Raw genomic sequence first — 25,808 nt, forward strand, 5'->3', positions numbered from 1 at the left:
TTTCTCACAGCTCTGAAGGCTAAGAATTGCAAGATCAGTGCCTGAAGATTTGGTGTCTGGCAAGGCTCTAAATTTTGGTTCATAGACTGTACTTCAGTATGTCCTCTGCTTGGTGGAGAGAGCAAGACAGCTGTTGGAGTCTCTTCTATAAAGGCATGGATGCCACCTAAGAGGGCTCTGTCTTTGTGACCTAATCATCCAATGGCACATTGGTGGATAAGTTTCAACTTAAGAATGTTGGGGCAACACACATCTTCAGACTACCTTCTCTATGCAACCTTACTTGCTGCTGGCAAAGCCAGGACTCATGCCATCTTACTAGGTAGTCTGACTTGAGTCTGAGCACTTAAAAACCTGTGCTGAACTGTCCCTTTATGGATGGAGAGCAGCATTTGTGGCAGCCACCAAAGTCGCTCTGTAGCCAGTGTCCTCAGCCAGCAGACAGCATAGTTGAGCAGAGCCTCTGCAGGGCACGGAGAGGTGAGAGCCAGGACTTGTCCAAGCGCTCAGTGTCTCTGTTTTATACGCAGGGACTCTGTGTAGGAAAAGCCTGTGTTGCTCTTTGTGCTACCTCAGCGCTTCCAGTGGTCTGCAACAAGCTCAGCGTTTACTCGATTCCACCCGGTAGAAACCAGCACTTCTGTTTCATGTGTGTCCACACATGTCAGGATGAAGGAAACATGGGTACTATTTGGAGAACCACACGTGTTCACACAGGTAGCATACTTTTATCCCCATAACCAGCAAACAAAGCTGGGTCTCAGAAACACTGTGGAGCTGAGATTGTTCCTCTGTGGTTCCGTACAGGTTTGTGTGTGTGTGTGTGTGTGTGTGTGTGTGTGTGTGTGTGTGTGTGTTTCCTTACACAACTGCTGGCTTTCTTTCCTTAACCAGCTAATTTAACAACCTGATAACTTTTTTTTCGATGGAGGGTCTCACTCTAGCTCAGGCTGACCTGGAATTCACTATGTAGTCTCAGGCTGGCCTTAAACTCACGGGGATCCTCCTACCTCTGCCTCCTGGGTGCTAGGATCAAAGGCGTGTGCCACCACACCTGGCCATCCTGATACCTTTGGCTGAAAATGGATGAAATGACTATGGTTTGGAGCCCTACAGCACTGCATGGGGATGAGACATGAAAAGTTTCATTTTGACACAGACTGGAAGTCCCAGGCATATATGAAAGTATAGAGGCATACAGGTGACTAAGGGTACCAAGTGCAGTTTCTCATATATAAAGTACCAACTAAACAAACGTAGAATTGCATTCCTTCCTTTGTTCCCTTTCTTTTGAGATAGGGTCTCATGCTATACCCCAGGATAGCCTGGAACTCTTGACTCCTTGGTTTGGACTTTCCATACTGAGATTACAGGTATCAATCATTACACCTCAAACCTGTTTGTTTGTTTGTTGTTTTGTTTTGTTTTTTTTTTTTTTTTCAAGGTAGGGCCTTGCTGTATCCCAGCATGACCTAGCATTCACTTTGTGGTCTCAGGGTGGCTTCAAATTTATTATAGCAATACTCCTCCCTCTGCCTCCCAATTGTTGGCATTAAAGGCATGCACCGCCACACCCAGCCATCTTCTATTTCAACACTAGCAAATTAAACAGAATAGTGAAGGAACAACTCTAGAAAAAAAATGATAAATTTCTCCCCTTACATAATACACATTTCCACCTCAGAAACGACCACGACTTTAGCAGAATTCTCAATGTTGCTTATATTCCCAGCAATGTCCTCTTTTAATCCAAAAGATAGTACTAGACAAAACATACAAATTTTTGAGGATAAAGATTTTTACTTAAAATCCCTGAAACTGGGCCTGTTTAGAGCCTCCTTAGTATTGCAAGCCAAATGCCCAATCAGTCTTTGTAAACTTATGATTAGCTTTCAGCCCAAGACAGCCTGTTTGTCACTAGGATACTCGCTTCCCTGGTTACTTGTTAAAAGATCAGCCACATACTTCAAAGATTTTTGGGAACAGTTTCTGTTCTTTTCGGAGAGCATTTGTTCTCTGAAAAACAAATGCTATATTTGTTCACTTGCTTCAAAAAATGAAAGGAACATTTCTTTTGATTGTTTTCCAGCTCCACCTCCGCATTTCAACAATGGAAAGGCATAAGAACCATTCTTCCTGCTAGCAGAAGTTGTGAGTAAGCCGAGTTCCAAAGTATGTCATGTTCAAACCTTGGGGAGCCAGGGCATTAGCAAAGAATGCAGGCAGGCTTTGTTTACCTAATGCTATTATCTGACAAAATTTTGTAAGACATACTTCATTCATTCACTGTTGAGCAAATTAAGCGCCAACTATAGGCCAGACAAGATTCTAGATGTTAGGATGTATTAATAAACATGAGATGAAGTTCCTATCCTCATAGACCTTATATTTTACATATAAAAAATTTTATAAAAAATATTATATAAAAATATTTTACATATTTCACAATAAACAATAACATATAGTTTATTAGGTGGTATTATGAGAAAAAAAACTAATCATAGAGTTCTCAAAGGGTGTAGGTACGTGCATGCACATGCAATGTACTTGCTTGCCACAGGATCAGGAAATAGTTCACCAGGAAATCCTGTCCAAGCAATGACCTGACAAGGGCAGTGAGCTAGAGGAGCACATGCAGGGAGAGGGCTCCAGAGACAGGAGCGGAACCACACAGGCCACGAGATGGACGCGAGTGTGCCTGGCTGCACACGAGGGAGGACAATGAGCCTGGAGCAGAGTGAGAGAGGGGAATAAGAGTTGAGGTCAGGGTAAGTCCTTTGGTTTTGTACAAAGACACAGGGATGACTGAAATGCTGGGTTGATCATTCATGAAGTTAAATATTGATTTCAATAAAACTGATGTGGCAATGCCATATTTTATTACTAATGATCATATTTAAAGAGAAGGTACGTATATTTATCATGAACCCTGCCTTGACGTCATGGCTGAAATGAGTACAGCCTAGGGATGCAGGGGTTTGTGAACAGATGGTGTTACTGTGTGGTGACGTAAAGAACACATGGAACGGGACTCATCTGCCCTTAAAGAGATGAAAAGTCTTTATGCAATTTTACCAACGGAGTTAAAAGTGAGGGATTTCATTTTCCTTTCTTCAGATCTTGAAGTCCAGATTCTTCTTTCAATACCCAAACACAGAATCAGGTGTGGTTGCTCATACGTGCAATCCCAGCACTCAGGAAGCTGAGGTGGGAGGGCCATGAGTTTGAGGCCAGCCTAAGCTACAGGGTGAATTCTAGGTCAGCCTGGGAAGGAGTGGGAGAGTATGCCAAAAAGTAAAAAACAACAACAACACAAGCAGTGGCTCAGGATGGGCACAGGTCAGAGACAAGTGTAGGATGTCACATCTATAGCCAATAGCAATTAACTTGTTCTTTTTCTTTTTAAAAAAATTATTTATTTATTTATTTGAGAGTGACAGACACAGAGAGAAAGACAGATAGAGGGAGAAAGAGAGAATGGGTGCACCAGGGCTTCCAGCTTCTGCAAACAAACTCCAGATGCGTGCGCCCCCTTGTGCATCTGGCTAACGAGGGACCTGGGGAACCGAGCCTCGAACCGGGGTCCTTAGGCTTCACAGGCAAGCGCTTAACCGCTAAGCCATCTCTCCAGCCCTCTTTCTTTTTTTAAGGTAGGGTCTCACTCTAGCCCAGGCTGGACTCAAACTCACAGTGATTCTCCTACCTCTGCCTTCCGAATGCTGGGATTAAAGGCATGCAACACCAAGTTTGGCAATTTTTTTTTTCGTAAAGAATACTTTATTTGAAAACTTTGCTTTTCAATATGAGAAAAGACTCAACTCTGAATGTGGCAAAAAAAGAAAAAAAAATGGGGAGTGATACCCAAGCCTCAGAATGTGGGGCCTATGGATGGAAAACTGCTGCAATGAGTCATCTACTGACAGGGCGCTTCTTGATGAAGGCAGGTTGTGAGTTGCACTTCAAAAGGAGAAAATGAGGAATGTTATCAGCTATGAAGGATATAGATATTAAAAGTATGGCTTTCTTGCCAAATTGGCAAAATCTGTTGCTGAAGGCAGGCCAGGGAAGAGACCTAGTTGGGAAGAGGACTTAGAAGGCTAACTAACGTTTACTCCAGAACAGAGCTCTGTAAATACTAACAATAGCTGGGTTTTGATTTTGTTGTTTACAGCTTCATTTTGGGGTGTGTAGAAAGATTGTTTATTTTTATGTGTTTATCATGTTTTATGCAACTTTAATGAACTCCCTCACAGGAGATTCTTCATGGGTAAGTTTGTGAGAATTCTTTTCAGTTATTATATGTTTGTTGTACAAAGCAGTAAGTTTCATAGTGACATTTTTATTGAAGTAATTAACTTTTGAGAAGCAATGGACATGTAGCTGCCTTTAAGGTCTTCAGTGAATAAAACATGGTTTGGGTTCCAGGAGAGAAAGGGAAGATGGCATGAGGAAGGAGCAAGGTACAGAAGCAAACTTTGCCAGGCACAGTGGCATATACTAGTCTCGGTTACTTGGGAGGTTGAGGCAGAGGATCCCTTTGATCCTGTCTCAAAACAAAACAAGATATGGTAAGCAAGCTCTTAAAGATATATTTAATTAATTTATTTATTTGAGAGAGAAAGAAAGAGGCAGACACAAACACACACACACACACACACACACACACACACAGAGAGAGAGAGAGAGAGAGAGAGAGAGAGAGAGAGAGAGAGAGAGAGAGAGAGAATGGGCATGGGCACAGCCTGGCCTCCAACCACTGCAGACGAACTCTAGATGCATGCACCCCTTGTGCATCTGGCTTACATGGGCCCTGGAGAGTTGGACTGGGATCCTTTGGCTTTGCAGGAAAATGCCTTTAACCACTAAGTAATTTCTCCAGTCCCTAAGCAAGCTTTTATTATGACTATTTCTGTTACTGTGGTCAAAAGTAATAACCTCTGAGCAAACCATACTGACACTCAATTTCAACAATAACTTTCTTTCAGACGCACATTAAAGAGATGAGAAGAGTGCCCAATAGCACTGTTAAACCATCTTGAAGCAGGCAAGCACTCCCACCATATGGCATGGTTTGGATTAGAGTTTATTTCCTCTTTCTGTTAGCCCTCATTTGTTCCCCAGGTTGCTCATGAACATGAGATGGGTTTTAGAACCACAGGTGCTGGGCAACCACTTTGACAGCCTTGGATTTATTATTCAGTATGAAGCAGGGTAACAGCATTAATTTCCATATGAGACCTTATTTGTCATGTACACACAGCACATTGACCAGAACTCCTGAAGCCAAGTGCTTTGCTTATGAACTACTTAAGCATCACAGTGGACATGTTTCTTTCCCAGACAAGGATGTTGTGAAACATGTGTACCCTGATCTTAGTGGTTAGACTCTCTGCTTTACAAGTTTACAAGGCTTGTGTTCAAGGAAATTCATTTAATTTTATACCTCAATTTCTTAATCGCTAAATGAAGCATGTATATATATATAGTCACTCTGAGGATAACATGAAGCAAAATATGGAAGTACTCAGAGGATGACTAGCACATTATAAGCATCAGTAAGTGGTAATATGATTATAGTAGAATAGTATTTTTTAGAATAGGCATCAATGAGAATATCTACCATAAGCATATTACTGCCTGCATACAAATGTAATCCTTCCCAAAGCTTCTGCTAACATTTTTTTATGGGCACAGACTAAAAGCAAGAAAAAAAAAATCCACTGGTATTAAAAACTACTGCTTAGGGACTATTTTGATTATTTTCAACTGTGAATGTAGCACTATGTTAATTTTGTCTTATTAAATATTGAAGAGGAGCTGTCACCATTGGGAAGAAATTAAAATACATTATATGAAATTAAACTAATTTGTCTTTATGGAATATAATGTTAGAGGATCCCAGATGCTATTTTTACAATAAATATCTATTTTCTAAGAAAAAGGCTCATCATGTCATACACATGCCAGGAAAACAAAGAAGACTAAGACAGATGCGCCCTGGATAGATAAATATGCTTCAAGAAAATGCCTTTCCTTCATATTGTGCTAAGCCAGGGCAGCAATGAACTGCACAAATCAAATGAGCATGTCCAAAGAAAAGTGCTAATTACTGAGCCTTGTGGAGACCCATGGTGAAGAGGAAGAAATATTTGAGTAATAAAGAAACCAGGAAAATTTTATATCAAATATAGCTTTACAACCTGAAATTTCTCCATTTTCTTTTACTAATTTACATTAAGATTAATTTTTAAATTAGGTTGCTGGTTTGTGGGTATTAAATTCTTTCTATGTCAAAAGAAGCTCAATTCTGGAAAAATGTTTTAAAATTGTTATTTTTTTATAAGATGCAATCAACTCAGTAACAAAAGACCTTTTTAAAGAAAACTCATTTTATTTTACACTTTATTCAAAAATTAAAGTTTATTTTGCCAGACATGGTGACACATGCCTTTAATCCTGGGACTTGGGAGGCAGAGGTAGGAGGATTGCCATGAGTTTGAGTCCACCCTGAGACTCCATAGTGAATTCCAGGTCATCCTGGGCTAGAGAGACCCTACCTCAAAAAACAAAAAAAACCAATTAAAGCTTATTTTAATGTAAATTCCCATAAATTAAATTTATTTTCTTGAGTCTACATTAAGATAATTTTTTAAAGAATAAAGAAGCAAACTTTGGGGCTGGAGAGATGGCTTAGCGGTTAAGGCACTTTCCTATGATGCCAAGCGACCTAGGTTCAATTCTCCAGGTCCCATGTAAGCCAGATACACAAGGTGGTGCATGCATCTGGAGTTTGCTTGCAGTTGCTACAGGCCCTGGGCATGCCAATTCTCCCTCTCTCACTGCCTCAAATAAAAATAAAGAAAAATTATTTTAAAAAAAGTAAACTTCACATGATTCCCTACTTTCTATAAAGAGAAGTAGACATTCAATTACAATTAAGAAGTAAATGAAACAAGTAAGTAATTCCAAGCAAAGAAAGGATAATTTTGATTGAAAAGTGAAGTAAATTGTAATGAACTCTTTAACATCACCTATAAAGAATTCTTGGTAATTTGAACAGTGCAAAAATAAAGTGCTGTCTATCCTAACAAACGTGCCCCATTCTTTTACCAGGAAACTGTTTAAAGACAAATGACAAATATAATTCATTACAGATGCCAAAGTGAGCTATTTGTCAGTCAGAATCAGAACATTGCCAAGCAGTGTAGAAAACAAATCACTTGTATTTTTTTTCCACCAAAAACTTCTATAGAAATGAAAATAATTATTAAAATAGTTCTCCAGAACAGAAATTCCATGGCCCACATAGACCAGTAAGATGACTTTTAGGATAAGAACTAATGAGAATTGACATCAGGCACATGCAAAATTTCAGCATCAACAAAATGCTAAGGGATGATCTGGATAAAGACACAAGCAGGGTGTCCCCATGACATGGACCACATGACTTTCCACTATCCCATACTATGATGAGACAAACATAAGGTGTATCAAGTCAGATTTGGGCATTTATTTCCCTTGACTCCTTACTTTTTACCTATCCCATATAAATGGGAAATAAGGGTTTGATAATTGTCCAATTTTTTAAAAATGTGGCTTTTTCATTTGAAAGGTTGAATAGACGTCAATAGACAGTGGTGTATGAGTGTGATTAAGAAATACCTAGGAGCTCGACATGAAAAATTTATGAATATAATATATTATTTGGGCATTTAAATTTATGATTTGGTGCATTAGTTATGGCAGAATTTGTCCATAATGCATATGGATTCCCTCTGTACTCAATGCATACTTTAGGACAATATTTTTGAGCCTTGTGATTCATCTTTGTACATGCCCTAGGGTTATACTGCATTTTATCCTGAATCTGAAATCAGAAAGAATTATTAAGATGGAAGTGCTTCACAGACTTACCACCTCAATAATTAGGCATGTATCTTTCCAAATAGTGATGATACAACAGCAAGCAAACAAACAAAACCACCAAAAATAAAAAATAAAAAAAATAGGAGAAATAGTGCAGCTCCTTCTCCATATATTTGACTCAGATTTGTCTGTTTAGTAAGAAGGAAATATTGTCCCAGGTTTATTGCTTCAAAAAATCTTTCTAGTACCCTTGGGAATGCTTTGTACTGTTTCCCTTCATTTTTGCCCTTGGCAACATTTTTTTTTTTTTATTCATATCACTCTTTGAAAGAAATCTGGGTCCTTCAGTTAATAAGAATTTTTGACCTTTAGGTTTCTACAGCCAGTTCTTCTCTTGGAGATGATTGATGGCATTAATTCTCTTCGCATGGGGTCCCTGGAATCCATCTCCTTCTCTTAGAAGTAAACCAGTTCTCAAGACAACAGAAATAGTTGATTGTTACTACTGCCAATCCAGTTTCTTGGGATCCAAAAGGTAGCAATGTCTCAATGAGTATTGCTTTCATACTTAATGTTCTGGGTAAATTTAAACAAAATAACAAACCACCTACTTGAATGACTCTTGGCATCTCTACTTACCATACCTACAGCTCCTTCTAGTTCTGGGATCTCAGTACACATAATTTTTTTGTTTTGTTTTGAGGCAGAGTCTCAATCTAGCCCAGGCTGACCTGGCATTCACTCTGTCTTCCCAAGCTGCCCTCAGACTCACAGTGATTCTCCTACCTCTTCCTCCTGAGTGCTAGGATTAAAGGCATGCCCACCATGATATTTTTACCAAAGCAGCAGTTGCCTAACCACCTTCTTCTTCCTTTGTGTTCTCTCATCAAAGTTTTCTAAAATACAGATGTCCAATTAGCCCTTTCAATTCAATGCTGGACACATGTTACATTCATTCAAGAATCTCCTAAGTTCACAACTAAATAAATTCAATTCAAACACTGTAGTATGGTCACAGACGTTTTCAAATGCAGCATATCCATAACAGAACTCTATGAAAATCAGCCTCTCTTGCAATTTTCTGTTCTGGTTCATAACATTATCACCAACCCAGACTCTGACACCAGATGTCAGGTATTGCTTTTCCTCATTCCTCATTTCCAACTGGCATATATGTCCACTTCAACGTAATATGAGATGTCTCTTTCACTTAGCAACTCTACTAGGACATGGGCATAGCCTTGTCTCTTGCCCCCATGAAGAGTTATGACATGAGTCCTAACATCACCATCAGCCTTTACAAACATGTACATATGAATACATATACACACATATGTATGTGTGTGTATGTATGCACATATATATGCATATGATTTGGACCAGGTACACCATATTATAATTATTGTGTCTTGTTAATTTCAATATATCTCACTTTTTAGCCTTGGAGGATGTGTGAACTATAGACAATTATTCATTCATGAATGTTTATTCACTCACAGAAAGGAAGGCAAAGATATATCTCCAAAGTTATTTTCAATTACTTTTTCCATGTACTTTCTGCTTTTGTTTATTTGTCTTTTTTCTGTGAAAATACCATTACTCACTTCCTGTTCACTAAGTTGTCATTTTTCCTGCTTTATTTTCTCCATTTGTTTATATATGTGTTTATGTGTGGTGCTGGAGGTCATCTACTCTTTTTCACTTTTCTGAACCACTTTTAGAACCATTCTTCTTTATCAGTCCAAGTCCAAAGGCATAAACCTTGAACAGTTTTTCAGACTTAGTGATCACCATCCTTTGAACTCTCAAGAGCACATTTAGCTTCGATCACATACTTCAGTGACGCTCTATGCTTTTTTTTTTCATGTATCTACCCAGTAGAGAGTTATGTAAGTAAACAGTCGAGTTATGTGTATATAACTAAACAGTGTAAGTTGATAAAGGGCAAGAGCCACTTATGGCTGCTGTGTGTTCCTAAAACATCTCAAGTTTCCTCTACAGCACATAAAAAGCCATCAAATGCTTCCTTGTTAATGACTATACTCTCAAGATAAGCATTAAAATATGTTCTATATGGTAGCATTTTATTTTTATTGGTGAAATGTAAATAACTTCAAAATAAACTTTGATTTCCCAACAATAAAATTATGAGAGTTTTAATACAAGTATGGGCACCTATCCAATGGTTACTGAATATGATACAGTGAGAAATGCCATTTACTATCAGCAGAGGGAAATCTCTTTCCTAAAAGGAAGCTGTTCATTATTTGCCCTTTTAAATTGAAGACCTTTCTATGACTTAAATAATCGGATCACTTACTAGATCAAAGCAAACGCATTGCAGTAATTAAAATCACTTGAATAGAATCAACAAGTCCATTATAATGCAGTTATCTGAAATCTATTCTCTCACTGAACTTAGGGACTGGCCTCAGGAAGAAAATGTTAGCATTCAAAAATTTGTTTCAGGAAAATGAAAATGTCTATCAATTTGACATAAAGCTTCTCTGTGCAATTAACTACCACTAAGGACACAGGAAAACCCAGAGAGAAAACAGGTGTGAATTCCAGTTTGGGTAGATGGCAAGGACTCATTTCAAGTAATGTTTACAGAGTATGAACTAGGTATCCATGATGGTTCAAAGGGCTTTTTAGAATGTACTCACATTTCCTACTCCTCCATAACAAGGAAGGTATTCAAATGCCTTTCAAAACATATGATAGTTAAACATAATCATTATTTTATACACCCAATCAACATGAAGACTGTTTCGTATTGAAGCATATCTGTAGCTGTATTCACTAAGCCAGGGAAATATTTCTCAAGAACTTAGATACATTTTTCAGGTCATTTAAATCATTTAAATGTGGTAGTTTTGCCTGGTTATATTTTTCAACTTTTCTCAGTTTATTTATTTATTATTGTTGTTTAACAAAGCCACTTAGGAAAGGACATTAGCTACAACTTCTCCTTTTTTTTTTTTTTAAACTAAATAAATAAGCACAAACAGAAACTTAAGGAACCACTTTCCTTGTGCTTCCCCATGTTGGATCATTTTCTCCTTTTATAACTTGTCCCTATGGCCTTTCAGTCACCAGGCTAACAGCTTCTGTCAGCTGGCTTTTATTCAGTACAGTATCAAAAGTTGTGCAGACAAATGGATTAATCATGTTCACTGCTTCTCTTTGTTTACCCCATCAGTTCTTGTGGAATTCAAGCAAACCAAGAAATGCATGTCTAATCACAAATGCGAACTCCCCCTTACATAGTTATTTTGCTACATTCTCTTTTAAGTATGGCACATAATTAAAGGTTGTCTGAAAACTCATAAATTACAAATAAGATTTTACCAAATGCATTGCTATAATTAAAACACACATTCTTTGTACTTTGAGTTCCAAAAGACAGGTTCATGCATGCAAGAGCCACAGGAATATATTGATATTTTATTTTCATTTCCCATTCCTACAAGTATTCTTGTGAGACAGACATAATCCAACATTTTAAAATAATAATGAATTTGGAATTAACTGTTAGTAATCAAATAACAGAAGTTGTGGATTCTTGGAGCTTCCAAATTAAACATTTGAATGGTCCTGTCAGTGATATTTCTAAGAGAAAAAAAAAAGACTTCTAATTGAAGTCACAGTCTTCAAAATATCAGAATGGCATCCCTCACCATTAATTTCATGCCAATGTTTAAATGAGATAATCACTGGTGATTTCACTGCTTCTTCATTTAGTAGCTTCATAGAGTAGTTATTACATAAAAATCCAGTCTTGTTCAGAATGAATTTATTTATTTTTCTCAGTGCTAAATGTCATCTTTCTGCTTAGAATGGATGATTTACTCTGTTAAAACCCTATACAGCTAGATTCACAAGGCACAGCAGGGAAGGCTGTCACCCTTGGGTCTTGGGTCTTTTCTTCTATGCTATGGCCCTCTCACCTTTATCAAACATGGCTCTTCCAGCATTTTAGTCCTCTTACTAAAGGGTAAGAAAGTATTCAGAGTAGTAGTAGCATTCTTATGTCTCATGAAGTCAGTAAAAGATACTCAACGAATTACACACACACATAAAACCCTCTGACATCTTTTTCAATCAATGAGAACCCTTTCAAGATGAGCTTCAATGGAAAGACCACCAATGCTCCTGGATAGGTAGAATCAATATTGTGAAATTTTCAATCTATCAAAAACAATTAACGGGCTGGAGAGATGGCTTAGCGGTTAAGCGCTTGCCTGTGAAGCCTAAGGACCCCGGTTCGAGGCTCGGTTCCCCAGGTCCCACGTTAGCCAGATGCACAAGGGGGTGCATGCGTCTGGAGTTCGTTTGCAGAGGCTGGAAGCCCTGGCGCGCCCATTCTCTCTCTCTCCCTCTATCTGTCTTTCTCTCTGTGTCTGTCGCTCTCAAATAAATAATAAAAAAAAAGACAATTAACAGAGTTAATGAAATACCAATAAAAATTCCAGCATCATTCTTTACAGAGATGGAAAAAAATGATCTCAAAATTCATACGGAATGGCAGCAGGTCTCAGATATCCAAACATATCATCAGCAAAAAAAAACACCTCTGGATGTATCACCATATCCTACCTAAAGCTATATTACAAAGCCACAGCAACAAAAACAGCATGGTACTGACATAAAAAACAGAAATATTGACCAATGAAACATAACTGAAGACCCAAACCTTTGGTCTAGTAACTATAGATACTTGATCTTTGACAAAGGTGTCAATAAAATAGACTGGAGATAGCTGGAGGGATAGCTTAGTGGCATTTGTGTGCCAAGCAAAGGACCCTGATTTGATTCCTCAGGACCCAGGTAAGCCAGATGCACAAGGTGGCGTGTGCATCTGGAGTTTGTTTGCAGTGGCTGGAGGCCCTGGTGTGCCCTGGCAAACCCATTCTCTTTCTCTCTTTTGCCCTCTATTTCCCTCACCTTTTCTCTTGCAAATAAATAAATAAAAATAAAATATTAAAGGTGTGCACCACCATTCCAAGCTTAAAATGATCTAACAATAATAAATGTTGGTGAGGATGTGGGGAAAGAGGAACCTTCATCCACTGCTGGTGGGAAAGTAAACTTGTACAATTACTATGGAAATCAATATGGAGATTCCTGAAAAGGAGATAAACATAGAGCTACCAACAGACCCAGCTATGCCATTACTGGGTATTTATCCTAAATGCTCCATGCTTCACTGCAGAGGTACTTGCTCAACCATGTTTATAGCTACTCAATTCATTATAGCTAAGAAGTGGAATCAACTCAGGTGCCCATCATTGGATGAATGGATAATCAAGTTGTGGCACATTTACACAATAGAATTCTACTCAGCAGTAAGAAAAAAAATGATACAATAAAATTTGTAGAAAAATGGATAGACTGAAGCAGACGTAAAACTCACCCACCACAATTCAGGGAATTTTGTGGAAGAGGAGGCGGAAAGATTGTTAGAGCCACAGGTTGAGACATCATGCCCGGAGGCATTCCCCTCCCTATAAAATGACTGCTGCTCCCACAATGCATAAACCACAACCACACAGGGATACCTGCGACCCCACTGAGGAGGGTCCTAGTGGAACGGGGACAGGGGCAAGGAATAAGAGGGTACCAACAAATGATGTATCCCTACAAATATGTTGTTAATAATAATAATAATAAAAGAAAAAAAAGATGAGCTTTTTTGGAGACATGTTATCAGAAAATTTGTGGTTAATGGGATTTCAGAATACAGCAAGAGAAATTACAGCCCTGAATGAAGTGGAATAACCCTGGCCGTGCTGATGGAATCTGTGCCTCAGGGAAAAGTGGCTTTCCAATGAAGATGCCAAGGTCGCCGAGTGTCTAGAGGTATGCTCTGGCCCGTTGCATATCTCCTTCATTATTATTCAGTTCAAACTGCTTTCTGTGTGTACTGCCAACCTTTTCTCTAGAAAAGAAGTTTGAAAAGAACAAAAATGAACCTAAGAATAGGTTTACACAGTGGACAAGGGAATGCCACCATGCGTTGGTTTATGAGAAGGGCATTCCTTTGATTTATAAAGGCAGTGCTGTGAAGTAACCCATGTGCAAATGAGCCCATGTGAACAAGGCAGCAGCCAGCAAGGAGGCACGCTGGACACACCTCAGCTGCAGTGGCAGCTTTAGGAGGCATCCGAGGAACACATTAATCAACACATTCAAGGGATGCATTAATCAACACTGGCGTGAAGGCTGGCACAGCCCATTGTTTAACGGTAGCATGCTAAATAACACAGAGCAGCGATCTGAATGTGAATTTCCATCATGCTACAAAATACAAAACCCTTTTCAACACTGGCTCCGTGCACCGTATCCCGCTCCTTTTTTTGAATAGGAATCATTCTCTCCTATATTCCTAGTAGTTTACTCACTTCCTTGCCACAACAGTCAATCAGAAACAAAGAATCTTTACAGAGCAGCTAAGTTTGACAAAGCTGTAGAAATGCCTTCTGCAAATATGAAAACTTGAATCTGTCCAAGAGATTTTTTTTTCCTTTGCCTTAAGAAATGAATGCTGTTATGAAAGGAAAAATGAAGCAAAGCCAAACCAGACCCAAACAAAACCCAAGTATCTATTTGTGTATGCAGTCAGTTGTGACAGTAACATACTGTATTGCCAGCAGGGGCTGGCCTGGCCTCCTGCTCCTTGCTGGGCTTCGTTTTCCTCTTGGGTAGTTCCCTAGATAACCTTCCTCTCAGGAGTCAACCCTCCCAAAGCAGCCAGGGATGAAATGCCCAGATGCTGAAAGGAAGGGGAATGATAACACACCCCCAGCACCTAGGCACACATGATTATCTCCCAAGTATACATGATACTGAACATGAGGGGAGTGCAGGGAGGTTATGGGGGGATTGCTAGCATTCCTACAGTGCACCACACCTCACAATTATGAAAGTTCACTTATTGATAGTTTTGGTGACAAGTGTAGAAGAGGTACCAGTTATTATTATCATTTTGAATGAGGTTCCTTTTAATTTTTTTGTTTATTTTTATTTATTTATTTGAGAGCGACAGACAAAGAGGGAGGGGGGAGAGAGGAAGGGAGAGAAAATGGGCGCGCCAGGGCTTCCAGCCACTGCAAATGAACTGCAGATGCGAACACCCCCTTGTGCATCTGGCTAACCTGGGTCCTGTGGAATCGAGTCTCAAACTGGGGTCCTTAGGCTTCCCAGGCAAGTGCTTAACCACTAAGCAATCTCTCCAGCCCGAAATTCCTTTTATAGGGAAAAGTATTTCACTAGAGACAGCACTTGATGGGATCAAGGGTAACAGGACAGTGGGTCCCCTCTGTTTGATAGCACTGTTCTAGTTACTTCAGTGTGCTTCAAAATTAAAACATGGCCCACTTACGTAGCCTTGTCTCATCACTAGCTCTAATTCTGGTGACCCCAGAAAACATTAAGAAGCTATAAGCCAGAAATGAAGAGGGGAAACAAATACACACCAGCTGGTATCTGTCAAAAGCTCTTCACAAAGTTCACTGCATCAGCCTGTGGTGTTCAAGGGCCATGCTGCTGGACATTTCCTGGCAGTTTTCTCTTTCCAGTTTCTAAGAAGACACTTCTCTGCACTAGACTGTGGTGGGAGGAGAGGGAAGGATCTATGAAAGTTGCAAGATTCCTTACTAAATACTAGCAGTAATTGTTGCTGCCACAAAACCGTAATTTCAACCCTCTAGCCATTATATCACCATGTACCCAGACATCCCCTATGGTAAATGTCAGTATCTTTGTTGAGACACCTTGCAAGTCCTCTTTCAAAGCTTTCACAAATAACTATAGGACTGATCACCAGGAGTAGTGGGATCAGGGTAGGGAGGCTTCTCAGAGAAAAATGGTGTGTGTCTTAAGAATAATAAGGACTGGATAATAATGGGGAGAATATAATTGATAGAGGCGTCTCAATTACTGATGCCATTATAGCTTAGAGATAATTATCAGTAAACATATTAGAATTCAACCTCCCCACAGTGTCCATGAAATTTAATACATAAACACTTAATCTGTGTGCTAGTACACACAGCATCACTCATACTCCACATAGACTTGAAAAGCTGGGAAGTACCCAGAACGGAAAAACAGAATGCTTCTCACTGTATTGTCATTCAGTTTCCAAGAAGGATATCCTTTGTGGGGAGTAGCTGCTCTGTGAGGAAGTTGGCCAAGATCGCCATAGGGGGACTTGAGCAGGTTTCAAGAGATCATTTACTTAATCAAAACCTCAAGCTTACTCTTATGATGGGACAGGGTAAAGATGGAAGGGGCTAAGTAAAATAAAAGGTTATTCTGGTTTTTTGGATGACCGAACATAAAGTTAACCCCAACTTCTATAAAACAATAAGGAGGCAAATATTTTTTTACTTCAATTTCCATTTCTGTCTTGTTTCATTTATTTATTTTTGTAAATTATAGGCTTTCCAGGGCAACAAATTTATCCATGAGCTTTTAATCTCCAGTTTTGTTGGGCATGTATACTTTCTGCGAATGTTTTATGTCTTCTGGCTTTTACTAGCATCTCATAGCATGTGATAAAACTTCTCACCTTCAAAACAATCCTATGGAACAAAAGTTTGATAGATCCCTTTGTTATTAAACAGTACTAAAATTATATTCCCATTTAGGCTTTCTAATAAAATATTGGTTCTTATTTTTTTTTAAAAAAAAAACAACTTAATTATAAGATAAACTCTTTCTGCTCTTGGCAGTTGTACTATCTATTCAGAACACAACAATTTCCTAAGATGAATAAACAACTAAAAAGTTTAGTGCTGCAAATCCAAGAGAAAAAAATGACTTCAACTAAGAACAATAGATAAATAATTCCAATAGCCTGTTATAATTTCTTCTTTCTCAGCCTGCCAAGTAGGGACATGCTTCATAGCCTACCATGGGCATATTCTTCTTGTGATGCACTGTGGTTACAATACCCAGCTTACACTGATGTAGCCACTGCCACAAAATCAATTTTAAAGAGTGCTTTCCAAGATGTCCTTGTTCCTTGCTCTGGTGCATTACTGAGATTTCACTCTTACTTAAAGCTTTCAAATCAAACAGGATGCGGTTTTCCACGGAGAAAATTTACATATTAGCGTCAATGACAAACATCAGTACTGTTTTCTTTTCTTTGCAACACTAGACACGAAGAGGTAGGTAGTACTTCCCTAAGAAGGAAATGGAATGAGTGTGGGGTTTGCAGGGGACGTCCACAATTCTGGTAGCTTACATCATTTACTTACCACAGCATCTGAATGAATGTGGAAATTTTAACTACAAACTAAGTTGCTCCCCACTCCCCAACTTTCTAAGTCTGGTGTCAGAGGCCAATTGTTGAATAGCCCTGGGACATTCTGAATAGGTGGGCTTTAGAAATTCCAGAAATAAACCAGGTGTGGTGGCACACGCCTTTAATCCCAGCACTCAGGAGGCAGACGTAGGAGGATCACCATGAGTTCAAGGCCACCCTGAGACTACAGAGTTAATTCCAGGTCAGCTTGGACCAGAGTGAGACCCTACCTCAAAAAACCAAAATAAATAAATAAATAAATAAAATAAAGAAATTCCAGAAGTTTCAATGAGTCTTTATGAGGCAAGAGAAAGATATGAGGAAGGTGCTCAGTATCTGATGTTGGCCAGTGAGAAGAGATATTTCTACAGAAACTACCAAGTTCTCATTAGTCACTTGAAGGCCTAACCCATCAGATCAACCAAAAGTACGTATTGAGAAAATCAGAATTCAGCCTTGATAGTTTGTTAGAAGATTGATTTTTAAATCAGCTACCTTTTATTCAATGAAAGAGAAAAATACCTCACCCTGCCAGGAAAATTCCCTTAGAGCCATGGTTGAGTGTGTTAGAAAATGGGGTAACACCCATACGGGGTTATGCTCCGTTGCTGTCTCCTTAAAGTATCTGTTCCCTGTGGTCCTTTTTCTTGCCTTTGTACCCCATTTCCTCCCTCCCATTCACCAGAAGCTACCATCCAAAGAAAAGCTCTTGCCTTTGCCTCTCGTAGGAAACAAGCCAGATACCACCTCCAGAGGGCCTTGTCACTGATACCAGTATTGTATCAGCAGGCCACCCTACTCAACACCATTACTATTAGTTCCTAATTTTGAACCATCTTAATTTGATATAAATGTGTTCCACATCTCTGAATGGTCAGAGTTTGCTATTCCATTACTTTACCTTGCAGGTGTTTGTTATTTAATGAAGTATGAACACTTGAGGGCGGGGCACATAAGAACATTATAAAATGATGTAATTTTGCATTAACAAGGAGGCCTTTATATTACAGGAAACATGCAATGTTTAGGCTTTTGGTATTGCAATTATTTTCTACACTTATCAGTTTTATTGGCCTTTGCTAACCTCCATTTTCAAACGTTACTCATACAAAACAGTACGTGCTATTTGATTTACAAAGCAACTTTCATCTCCAAAACACTGATGTTGGGAATCTCATGTGTAGGAAATCAGTTTCAATACAGCACAATGGAAGCAAATTCAGCTGGAGAATGAATTATTTCCTCCTCGTCACAAAATGACATCTCACTGGATCAACTTTAGAATTCTTAAGAACAAGGGACAGCATGCTAAGAGGATTTTACAACCTCAAAATCACACATACAATGTTTTCTTGGATAAATACAGGAGAATTCATTTGTTTAACCAAACTTATGGGGTACAGACTAGATATCCAAACAATGGCATCCTTATAATTTCTTTAGGAAGCTCTTATTGGTTGAGGCATAGTTGTCCGAACTGTGTTTGTGATCTCCATCTGAGATTCTTTTCATCAAGCTCAGTACTATAACAGATGGCCTTTCAGAAAGCACCACTGGCCAGGCAGGGTCTGTTCTACAGCTGATAATCGTGAATGGCATAACTGGAATGAGGTAGGCAGTTGGAGGGTGGGAGTGGGAAACAAGGGGTGGGAAAGAGATTTACAAAGCAAAAAGAAAACATATTTCAAAGAAATATTTCAACTTTCAAAACTGACCTTTTTCATTATTTGGACTTCATTGTAAAACAAGGAAAAAATACAGAAGGATGCTATGTTCTCAGACTTCTGATATATGACCAAATACAAAATAAAATGATTTTCTTGTACATGGTACTATATCATTTTTAAACACTAGTGCCTTCAGGAACTTTTTTTTTAACAATGTTACCTTCTGTTCTTCATGATTCATACTGTAGTAAGATAAAAATGTTACTAATGCACAATAAAATGACATGAAGGGCTGGTTTTCTTCACTATGTATTTGATCCATCCTCTTTGACAAGCAATATGATAAATGTTCTTGCATCTACATTCTTCCTTCCTGTCTTTCATCATGCTCTCTGGGTTGAGAAGTATTAAATATGGCAGTAATAGTACATAATCACAATTTTATGGCTTAATTCCCTTTACAAATTTAAATATTTTAAGAAGACCTTACCTTTGTAGAAGGTGTTCTTATCTGAAGAGGCCGTCCTTTCTCTTAATTTTTTAAACCAAAGGTCACCTTAGCATTGCTCTGTGGATTGAAGAGTGGGGAAAATGTTAACGAGACGTTGGTTGTCATCAATCATAGCTGACTGTCAATACACTAAGCCAACCGAGTCCCTGATGGGAAGCACAATTACAGAGAGAGCTCTGCAAAGAAGACAAATTACAAATACATTCGCCAAAACATCTCTGCTGGCCTCAATCAAAGTGACAGTTAAGAGATGACCAGGAGTCTGCTGGAGATCCTACTAATAGGTTGCAACCTGAAAAACCAGTCTTATTCCTGTTTCCAGTATCTGCATAGAGGCTTATCTGATTATACATACATACATACATACATACATACATACATACATACATATGTGTGTGTGTGTGTGTGTGCACCTGTGTGCACATATGCATGTGGTAGACAAGATATGTCCTTACTTATAATTATTACAAAAATCTTGTTTAGTAGCATAGAAATTATTTTGCCTATATATGATAGGACACAAGTTCTCAATGAAGGTTATGAAGAGTAATGGAAACAGCTAGAATCTGAGGAAAAATTCCACCATTGCAATGCATAGGGCCTGCTTTGAGCAGCTCTAGACTATGATCTCCACCTCACCTTTCCCTGTCCTGTCTGTTTCCTTTGCAAACATCCCTCTAAAAATTAGCCAGAAAAGGACACCATGGGTGAGGAGTAGAACAATCACACTGAGCACATTATGTTTCATTTTTAAACAACCAATTCAGTGACACCCGAGGTTTTCTAAGGGAGTATTTGTGTCCTTTTGGACTTGGGATTTTTGAAAACAGAAGCCATTTTACCAACCTCTGAAAACATCTTTCAGAGAAGAGAAACAAGTGTTAATTCAGGGAGTCTGGGCTACACTCAAATATTAGGACTACTGTGAATTGCAAAATTATTCTACAGATAAAATGAAAAGGCATATAGTAGTTTCAGCTGTTTTCATTTATGCATGGGTTATAAAATATTTTCTGTCTTGTTACAAAAAAAAATCTCCTACTCTTGTGTTAATTACACTTAAAACTGTTCTTTAGATTCTCATTGCATCTGATACACTGATAGCTTATCAGGACGATATATTAGTGTTAATGGAAGTTAGTGACTCTTCCTTGGAATTGAAACCAACTTTAAAGGTTTTCTTTCCTTTACATTTGGACATTTAATTCCTACTTTTTAATTTTAATATTTTATTTTATTTCATTTATTATTATAGGCAAGGAGGGAGGGAGGCAGAGAGAGAGAAAGAGAGAATAGGCATCTGGCTTACATGGATACTGGGCAATCGAACCTGGGTTCTTTGGCTTTGCAAACAAGCACCTTAACTAATAAGCCACCTCTCCAGCCCTCATCCTCATTCCTACTTTTTACCAAAAACTCTAGAGTTGTGTAGGAGAGTGTCTACAAGAATTTTGAAGCTATGTCTACAATGATAATTCAACAGATTTGTTTGAGCATTTTTATTTTATTTTATTTATTTTTTAATTAATTAATTTTGGTTTTTCATGGTAGGGTTTCACTTTAGTCCAGGCTGACCTGGAATTCACTCTGTAGTCTCAGGATGGCCTCGAACTCACGGTGATCCTCCTACCTCTGCCTCCCAAGTCCTGGGATTAAAGGCATGCACCACCATGCCTGGCTTATTTGAGCCTTTACTATGTTTTTGTTTTAACAGACAGGTAATGAATACAATGAGTAAACATAAAACATAAAAGAATAAAACATGTTTCTTCTTATTAGGAATATCAATTTGCATGTTGATGGGAATAATATAAATACCACCTGCTACTGTTCAGCTAGAATTTAGAGAGTAGTGTGAGATTACAGAAGAAAGAACAACTAATTCTACAAGGAAACCATGGGATAACTATTTTTGGGTGGTGCCAACTAAGTAGAAACTTAAAGGCACGTAAGAAAACAGAAGGATAGAGTGAGTTGTGTGTGTACTTGCAGAACAATGAAGCAACAGGCAAAATGGCTGTGCTGTGCTGTGCACCAAACAATTTTAGGAGTCTATGCTACAGCTTGTGCATATGGTTGACTTGTGCATATGGGTGACTCATAAGGCTTTAGATGAGAGAAAAGAAAATGTGTCAGTATTGCGGGTAACTGAGGGGTGATGGAAATTGGAAAGGGAAACTGCAGAGGAATCTTAGAAAATAACAAGATTCCCAGCCTCCTTCTGAGGTCCACCCTCAACCACCAAACATATGATTCCTCCATGAGATGCATCAAGATACACAAATGGAAACACTTTAATATTAAGAATTCTGACTGGAGGCTGGGAGAGATGGATGTATAAAATACTTGCCATACAAGTGTGAGGACCAGAGTTTGGATCTGTCACATCCACATAAATACTGGGTGAGTATGGTGGTTGGTCACAATCTCAGCACTTGGGTAGCAGAGAAAATGCATCCCCAGAAGAAGACGGTTAGCTAGACTAGGTGAGTCAGTGAACTTTGGATTCAAGTGAGGGGCTGTGTCTTCATAAATTAAATGGAGAGCAACTGAGGAAGATACCAGATATCAGCCTCTGGCTTCCACATACAAATACATACACATGTGAACTTATACACATGCACATCCCCAAACACCATACATACATACCCATGAAAAAAAAAGCATACTATTTGGACCATGACATGTAATACTAGCAGGACATGTTTTATACTTATTAGTGCAATAATTTAGTGAAATTACTTACTTTAATTTTCTGAGTTTACCTTTAGAGGTGGAATTTTATAAGGTCATCATGTGGAAACATCTGTTTCCCTCTTTTCTGCCTCTTTTCTCATTGCTTCTTTCCATCATTCCTCCTCTGAGGTAGTTAGCTTTGTACTTCTGGCCCTACCAAGACCTCAGATGAGTGGGTCAGCCCTGGGCAGGACTTGGTATTAGGGGAAGCCCACTCTGAGTTCTTTTCCTCTTTTATTGATGGGCACTTTGGACCAGCCTTCCTCTGTACACAACAGTGCTAATGTCCAACCCTGGTGTGGGCTTCCTGGACTCAGGCCTGCCTGATGAAGAAAGTACTCTGCTTACACTCACACCAAGCCTCACTAAGGGAAATGGCCTGTCACCTCTCCCGTCTTAGTGAGAAAGAAATCTGCCCTGGGATCTGACACCGAAGCCCCACCTGATAAGACATTTGTGCTTTGTCGTGCTTTGTCACTGTCTCTACTACAAGTATCTCTTTTTGGTACATGGACAGAGTGCAATGTCAGGATTTTTGAGACCTCTGGCTAAAGCTCACTATAATTCTTTACTTCCAAGTGATTATGTCTAGTTAGGAAAATGCAGCTTTTAAGAACAGCTAGTTCTTTTGCTTTTAAAGTCGTTTCTAAAACAAATTCCGGTATATGAGTAATATCAATAGAGGTATAGAGTGACGCAGTTTGCTGGACCAACTCCTTTCAAAGAATCTTCACCATAACTCTTCCCCAATACACACGATTGGGTCTGAATATCTGAATACATTGCTGTGAGGCTATTGCTAAAAATCCAAACACAGATAGCCATAGTTATAGATAGATTTTGGAGTGTTGAGCAGTGAGAGATATATCAATGTAATTACTGTCATTTTCCTGAAGATTTGATAACTAATATTTAATGAGATGCTACTATGGCCCAGACTCTGTCCATATCATAGCACTTAGCATACCAATTTTATGAAATAATTATCATATCTCTTTGACATAGGTGCAAAAATTGAAGCCCAGAAAGACTATATAAATGACATGAGCCATACATCTAGTAAGTGATACAGGTAGACTACTAATCCCATTTATGTCTGAATCTAAAGACCCCGAGAGATAATAAGGTTAGACATGAGAAATGTAACCAAGATCTAAGAAGAAAACAATGGGGCATGTTGGTGTATGCCTGTAATCTCAACACCTGGAAGATGGAGGTAGGAGGATACTGAGTTGCAGGGAAAGTATGGGTTAGACAGTGACATCCTAGTTCAAAAAAAAGTTTTTTCTTATTTTTTTTTATTGACAACTTCCATAATTATATAGAATCAACCATGATAATTCCCTCCCCCACTCACTTTCCCATTTACAACTCCACAGTCCATCATATTCCTCCCCCCCCCCATGAATTAGTCTCTCTTTTATTTTGATGTCATCATTTTTTCCTCCTAGGAAGAGGGTTCTGTGTATTTAGTACCAGGCTAACTGCAAGGTCATGGATATCCAAGCCATTTTGTGTCTGGAAGAATGTCTTGTAAGGAGTCCAACCCTTCCTTTGGCTCTTACATTCTTTCCACTACCTCTGTCACAATGGACCCTGAGCTCTTTAAGGTGTGATAGAGATGTTTTAGTGCTGAGCACTCTTCTGTCACTTCTCAGAACTATGATGGCTTTTGAGTCATCCCATAGGTTACTGCCATCTGCAAAGAGAAGCTTCTCTAACCAAAAGTGAAAGTAGCATTAACATATGGGTATGAACATTAAGAGAAGTGCTTACTGGGAAGTTTGATGAGCATAGTATATACATTTAGCCAGACACCAGCAGACGTTATACCCTAGGGATCATTACTACCCCTGTTGTAGGTTTTCAGTGTCAGGAATAAATTCTCTCCCATGGAGCAGGCCTCCAGTACAAGTAGGGAGTGGTTGGTCTCCCCAATAACAGACATGCCACTATTGTACTAATTGGCTCGTTTGACCTGGCTGGCCAAACTTGAGGCTGACAGTGTCCATGGTTGTTTATCTCCACTGATGACCTCCCTCCCTCCCTCCCTCCCTCCCTCCCTCCCTCCCTCCCTCCCTCCCTCCCTCTCTCTCTCTCTCTTTCTCTCTCTCTCTCTCTCTCTCAGCTGCAAGCAGCATAACTTTTTCCATCTTTCTGTCAGCTAGTCTATAGGGAAGGGCTTATCAGCTCAGTTCCAGCAGGATTTCTCAGTGACCTGCAGCCTAAGTATGTGGAGTCTTTAGCAATAGGGCCTTACCACCTATTCCTGGTGGGAAACCACCAATGGCCTGTAATGTTTTGGGAGCATCAGGGACCTCCCTGGCCAATAACTCACCAGAAGGTATCCCATCCCTGGCACTGAAAATTTTCTAGTAATCAATCTATGGCTTCTGGGTATGCCACTGTCCAAACAAGTAAGTCTCCGTATGACTTATTCATACCCTTTTAGATTTCTATTAACCCTCCTTCCACTCTTTACTCAGTTTCTTCCCTTGACCTCACTTAGGCTTGTCCACCCCCAATAATCTGTTCTTCTACTTACATACATACAATACCATCCCCTTAATACTCTCCTCTCATCCCTCACTTATAGCTCCTTTCTAGCTTACTGGCCTCTGCTACCAAGTTTTATTTCAACTCACATACAAGTGCAAACATTTGTAGCTAGGATCCACGTATGAGAGAGAACATGCAATGCTTGGCTTTCTGGACCTGAGTTACCTCACTTAGTATAATCCTTTCCAAGTCCACCCATTTCCCTGCATATTTCATGTTTCTTTACTGCTGAATAGAACTTCATTGTATAAATATACCATATTTTCATTATCTACTTATCAGTTGATGGATATCTAAGTTGGTTCCATTTCCTAGCTATTGTGAATAGTGTGGCAATAAACATGGATGCGCAAGTATCTCTAAGATAGTGAGAAGAGTCCTTAGGATATATGTCTAGGAGTGGTATAGCTGGGTCATATGGTAAATCTATTTTTAGCTGTCTCATGGACCTCCACTGATTTCCACAATGGCTGTATCAGATTACATTCCCACCAACAATATAGAAGAGTTCCTCTTTTCCACATCCTCACCAGCATTTATTGTCATTTGTTTTCTTGATAATAGCCATTCTGAAAGGAGGAAGACTGAATCTCAAAGTAGTTTTAGTTTGCATTTTCATGATGGCCAAGGATGTAGAATATGTTTTTAGATGTTTATAGGCTATCTGTATTTCTTCTTTTGAGAACTCTTTATTTAGTTCCACAGCTCATGTTTTAATTGGGTTGATTTCTTACTTTTTATTTTATTTTATTCATTTGGGAGTGAGGGAGGAACAGATAGAGAGGAAGAGAGAATGGGAGTGCCAGGGCCTTCAGCTCCTGCAAACAAACTCCAGAAGCATGCACCACCTTGTGCATCAGGCTTACATGGGTCCTGAGCAATAGAACTTGGGTACTTTGGCTTTGTAGACAAGCACTTTGTCCACCAGGCCATCCCTCTAACCCTTATTTAGTTTTTGAGTGCTTTGTATATCCTGGATATTAGTCCTCTGTCAGATGTATAGCTGGCAAATATTTTCACCCATTCTGTAGGTTGCCTCTTTGCTCTATTCACCATGTCCTTTGCTGTACAAAAGCTTTGTAATTTTATGGGGTCCTAGTGGTTGATTAGTAGTTTTCTTTCCTGAGCAACTGGGGTTATAATTAGAAAGTCA

At 39.0% G+C, this 25,808-nt stretch overlaps 1 protein-coding gene across 45 annotated transcripts in view; it reads right to left on the bottom strand.

Moving 5' to 3' along the window:
- Nrcam (neuronal cell adhesion molecule) overlaps positions 1-25,808 on the bottom strand; it is a 292,253-nt gene that overhangs the window by 133,505 nt on the left and 132,940 nt on the right. For all 45 annotated transcript variants that reach the window (XM_045135608.1, XM_045135606.1, XM_045135578.1 and 42 more), the window contains exon 3: positions 19,340-19,417. The gene's annotated coding sequence lies outside the window, so the exon portion shown is untranslated. The remainder of the gene's footprint in view (positions 1-19,339; positions 19,418-25,808) is intronic.

The sequence above is a fragment of the Jaculus jaculus genome, chromosome 16 (genome assembly GCF_020740685.1).
Source record: "Jaculus jaculus isolate mJacJac1 chromosome 16, mJacJac1.mat.Y.cur, whole genome shotgun sequence".
Lineage (NCBI taxonomy): Eukaryota > Metazoa > Chordata > Mammalia > Rodentia > Dipodidae > Jaculus > Jaculus jaculus.